This window comes from Rutidosis leptorrhynchoides, chromosome 1 (genome assembly GCF_046630445.1).
Source record: "Rutidosis leptorrhynchoides isolate AG116_Rl617_1_P2 chromosome 1, CSIRO_AGI_Rlap_v1, whole genome shotgun sequence".
NCBI classification, from domain to species: domain Eukaryota; kingdom Viridiplantae; phylum Streptophyta; class Magnoliopsida; order Asterales; family Asteraceae; genus Rutidosis; species Rutidosis leptorrhynchoides.
Window position 1 is genome coordinate 48,242,063 of NC_092333.1, and position 6,000 is coordinate 48,248,062.

Genomic DNA, 6,000 nt, shown 5'->3' on the forward strand with positions numbered 1-6,000 from the left:
TGGAGATATGAGAGAAATGGTACTTAGAGAAGCTCATAAAACCAGATACTCAATACATCCTGGAACGGGGAAGATGTACAAGGATCTCAAGAAACATTTTTGGTGGCCGGGTATGAAAGCCGATGTTGCTAAATACGTAGGAGAATGTTTGACGTGTTCTAAGGTCAAAGCTGAGCATCAGAAACCATCAGGTCTACTTCAACAACCCGAAATCCCGGAATGGAAATGGGAAAACATTACCATAGATTTCATCACTAAATTGCCAAGGACTGTAAGTGGTTTTGATACTATTTGGGTAATAGTTGACCGTCTCACCAAATCAGCACACTTCTTGCCAATAAGAGAAGATGACAAGATGGAGAAGTTAGCACGACTGTATTTGAAGGAAGTCATCTCCAGACATGGAATACCAATCTCTATTATCTCTGATAGGGATGGCAGATTTATTTCAAGATTCTGGCAGACATTACAGCAAGCATTAGGAACTCGTCTAGACATGAGTACTGCCTATCATCCACAAACTGATGGGCAGAGCAAAAGGACGATACAAACGCTTGAAGACATGCTACGAGCATGTGTTATTGATTTCGGAAACAGTTGGGATCGACATCTACCGTTAGCAGAATTTTCCTACAACAACAGCTACCATTCAAGCATTGAGATGGCGCCGTTTGAAGCACTTTATGGTAGAAAGTGCAGGTCTCCGATTTGTTGGAGTGAAGTGGGGGATAGACAGATTACGGGTCCGGAGATTATACAAGAAACTACCGAGAAGATCATCCAAATTCAACAACGGTTGAAAACCGCCCAAAGTCGACAAAAGAGCTACGCTGACATTAAAAGAAAAGATATAGAATTTGAAATTGGAGAGATGGTCATGCTTAAAGTTGCACCTTGGAAAGGCGTTGTTCGATTTGGTAAACGAGGGAAATTAAATCCAAGGTATATTGGACCATTCAAGATTATTGATCGTATCGGACCAGTAGCTTACCGACTAGAGTTACCTCAACAACTCGCGGCTGTACATAACACTTTCCACGTCTCGAATTTAAAGAAATGTTTTGCTAAAGAAGATCTCACTATTCCGTTAGATGAAATCCAAATCAACGAAAAACTTCAATTCATCGAAGAACCCATCGAAATAATGGATCGTGAGGTTAAAAGACTTAAGCAAAACAAGATACCAATTGTTAAGGTTCGATGGAATGCTCGTAGAGGACCTGAGTTCACCTGGGAGCGTGAAGATCAGATGAAGAAGAAATACCCGCATCTATTTCCAGAAGATTCGTCAACACCTTCAACAGCTTAAAATTTCGGGACGAAATTTATTTAACGGGTAGGTACTGTAGTGACCCGAACTTTTCCATGTTTATATATATTAATTGAGATTGATATTTACATGATTAAATGTTTCCAACATGTTAAGCAATCAAACTTGTTAAGACTTGATTAATTGAAATAGGTTTCATATAGACAATTGACCACCCAAGTTGACCGGTGATTCACGAACGTTAAAACTTGTAAAAACTATATGATGACATATATATGGATATATATATATATAGTTAACATGATACTATGATAAGAAAACATATCATAAAGTATATTAACAATGAACTACATATGTAAAAACAAGACTACTAACTTAATGATTTTTAAACGAGACATATATGTAACGATTATCGTTGTAAAGACATTTAATGTATATATATCATATTAAGAGATATTCATACATGATAATATCATGATAATATAATAATTTAAAATCTCATTTGATATTATAAACATTGGGTTAACAACATTTAACAAGATCGTTAACCTAAAGGTTTCAAAACAACACTTACATGTTACGACTAACGATGACTTAACGACTCAGTTAAAATGTATATACATGTAGTGTTTTAATATGTATTTATACACTTTTGAAAGACTTCAATACACTTATCAAAATACTTCTACTTAACAAAAATTCTTACAATTACATCCTCGTTCAGTTTCATCAACAATTCTACTCGTATGCACCCGTATTCATACTCGTACAATACACAGCTTTTAGATGTATGTACTATTGGTATATACACTCCAATGATCAGCTCTTAGCAGCCCATGTGAGTCACCTAACACATGTGGGAACCATCATTTGGCAACTAGCATGAAATATCTCATAAAATTACAAAAATATGAGTAATCATTCATGACTTATTTACATGAAAACAAAATTACATATCCTTTATATCTAATCCATACACCAACGACCAAAAACACCTACAAACACTTTCATTCTTCAATTTTCTTCATCTAATTGATCTCTCTCAAGTTCTATCTTCAAGTTCTAAGTGTTCTTCATAAATTCCAAAAGTTCTAGTTTCATAAAATCAAGAATACTTTCAAGTTTGCTAGCTCACTTCCAATCTTGTAAGGTGATCATCCAACCTCAAGAAATCTTTGTTTCTTACAGTAGGTTATCATTCTAATACAAGGTAATAATCATATTCAAACTTTGGTTCAATTTCTATAACTATAACAATCTTATTTCAAGTGATGATCTTACTTGAACTTGTTTTCGTGTCATGATTCTGCTTCAAGAACTTCGAGCCATCCAAGGATCCATTGAAGCTAGATCCATTTTTATCTTTTCCAGTAGGTTTATCCAAGGAACTTAAGGTAGTAATGATGTTCATAACATCATTCGATTCATACATATAAAGCTATCTTATTCGAAGGTTTAAAATTGTAATCACTAGAACATAGTTTAGTTAATTCTAAACTTGTTCGCAAACAAAAGTTAATCCTTATAACTTGACTTTTAAAATCAACTAAACACATGTTCTATATCTATATGATATGCTAACTTAATGATTTAAAACCTGGAAACACGAAAAACACCGTAAAACCGGATTTACGCCGTCGTAGTAACACCGCGGGCTGTTTTGGGTTAGTTAATTAAAAACTATGATAAACTTTGATTTTAAAGTTGTTATTCTGAGAAAATGATTTTTATTATGAACATGAAACTATATCCAAAAATTATGATTAAACTCAAAGTGGAAGTATGTTTTCTAAAATGGTCATCTAGACGTCGTTCTTTCGACTGAAATGACTACCTTTACAAAAACGACTTGTAACTTATTTTTCCGACTATAAACCTATACTTTTCTGTTTATATTCATAAAATAGAGTTCAATATGAAACCATAGCAATTTGATTCACTCAAAACGGATTTAAAATGAAGAAGTTATGGGTAAAACAAGATTGGATAATTTTTCTCATTTTAGCTACGTGAAAATTGGTAACAAATCTATTCCAACCATAACTTAATCAACTTGTATTGTATATTATGTAATCTTGAGATACCATAGACACGTATACAATGTTTCGACCTATCATGTCGACACATCTATATATATTTCGGAACAACCATAGACACTCTATATGTGAATGTTGGAGTTAGCTATACAGGGTTGAGGTTGATTCCAAAATATATATAGTTTGAGTTGTGATCAATACTGAGATACGTATACACTGGGTCGTGGATTGATTCAAGATAATATTTATCGATTTATTTCTGTACATCTAACTGTGGACAACTAGTTGTAGGTTACTAACGAGGACAGCTGACTTAATAAACTTAAAACATCAAAATATATTAAAAGTGTTGTAAATATATTTTGAACATACTTTGATATATATGTATATATTGTTATAGGTTCGCGAATCAACCAGTGGCCAAGTCTTACTTCCCGACGAAGTAAAAATCTGTGAAAGTGAGTTATAGTCCCACTTTTAAAATCTAATATTTTTGGGATGAGAATACATGCAGGTTTTATAAATGATTTACAAAATAGACACAAGTACGTGAAACTACATTCTATGGTTGAATTATCGAAATCCAATATGCCCCTTTTTATTAAGTCTGGTAATCTAAGAATTTGGAAACAGACACCCTAATTGACGCGAATCCTAAAGATAGATCTATTGGGCTTAACAAACCCCATCCAAAGTACCGGATGCTTTAGTACTTCGAAATTTATATCATATCCGAAGGGTGTCCCGGAATGATGGGGATATTCTTATATATGCATCTTGTTAATGTCGGTTACCAGGTGTTCACCATATGAATGATTTTTATCTCTATGTATGGGATGTGTATTGAAATATGAAATCTTGTGGTCTATTGTTACGATTTGATATATATAGGTTAAACCTATAACTCACCAACATTTTTGTTGACGTTTAAAGCATGTTTATTCTCAGGTGAATATTAAGAGCTTCCGCTGTTGCATACTAAAATAAGGACAAGATTTGGAGTCCATGTTTGTATGATATTGTGTAAAAACTGCATTCAAGAAACTGATTTCGATGTAACATATTTGTATTGTAAACCATTATGTAATGGTCGTGTGTAAACAGGATATTTTAGATTATCATTATTTGATAATCTACGTAAAGCTTTTTAAACCTTTATTTATGAAATAAAGGTTATGGTTTGTTTTAAAAATGAATGCAGTCTTTGAAAAACGTCTCATATAGAGGTCAAAACCTCGCAACGAAATCAATTAATATGGAACGTTTTTAATCAATAAGAACGGGACATTTCAGTACTTGTGATGACTGCATGTTAGTTGATGCTTGTCTGCTGGAGCCCAGTGCGTCCCTATTGTGTGGTAGCCTCGGTAGGAGAGATCAACCTGCGGGTTGGGTTCCTCTGTGGTAGCCTAGACAACCGTGGTGTATATATATGTGAATGACGCGTCTGTCGCGTGTGGATTATGTATATACATACGGTGGTGGAGGAACTTCTGGTAAGCCCCAGTCCGATCAGCTGGTGGTTAATGGTTTGGCCGAGCCGCCAGAGTCTCTGTAGACGGCACTTGGATGAAGTTTGTGTGTTAGACTATTGTGACATGATTAGTATAACACTTATGTATGCTATGGCATCTAGTTAGTCGTACTCACTTAGCTTCGTGCTAATTCCCCTCCATCTCCTCCCTGCAGGTTGATAGCTTTTGTAGATAGTGCTTTTTAGGAGAAGACGGGCATGGTGCTGTTATGTTTGACAGGATTAACTCTGATGTGATCTTTTATAGTTTAAACTGTGTTCTTTTGAAAACAGATTGTAACTACATCTTCTCCGTATAAACATGTATTTTGTAATGACACGTGACACTGGTTGTCTTAGCAATAGTTAATGTTTTTTTGTAATTAATAAATAAATACTTTCGCCACGTATTTAAAAAAAATTAAAAATTAGCGGTGTCCTAGTTTAAGATTTGACTAGCTTCATCTCCGAATACGCATCGACGTATTATTCCATCGGGACATCTTTTAAACAAATGTGGATCTTCCCAAAAATAGTGTTTTATATCACTAAAGAATTTCTTTCGTTTTTGGTACGACAACCCTTTTTCAAGGAATCCACATACTAAGTAGTTTGCAAAGTCTGCAAACCATGGAATTTCATTATAATCGATTTTCAAAAGATATTCATCAAGAAAGTTATCTTGTATGGCCGATTCATTTAGAACTTCTAATTCAGGATTTTCAAGGCGAGAAAGATGATCAGCGGCGAGATTTTCTGCTCCCCTTTTTGTCTCGGATTTCAATATCGAACTCTTGTAAGTGTAAGATCCAACGGATTAATCGTGGTTTGGCATCTTGTTTTGAAAACAAGTATCTAAGAGCAGAATGATCAGTATAAACTGTGACGACCCGGAAATTTCCGACCAAATTTAAACTTAATCTTTATATAAATTCGATACGATAAGCAAAGTTTGTAAAGTTGAGTCTCAAGAAATTTTAAAGTATTTTTATGAATTTAATTGACCTTCGACTGCTCTCGGCGATTCACGAACAATTAAGTGTATATAGATATGTGTGTATGTATATAAAAATAATAATTCAAAATATAATTTGAAGTATTATATATTGTTGTTATTAAAAATTAATAAAATAAAAATAGGATATTATAATAATTATTATTTAAAATATATCTCTATATAT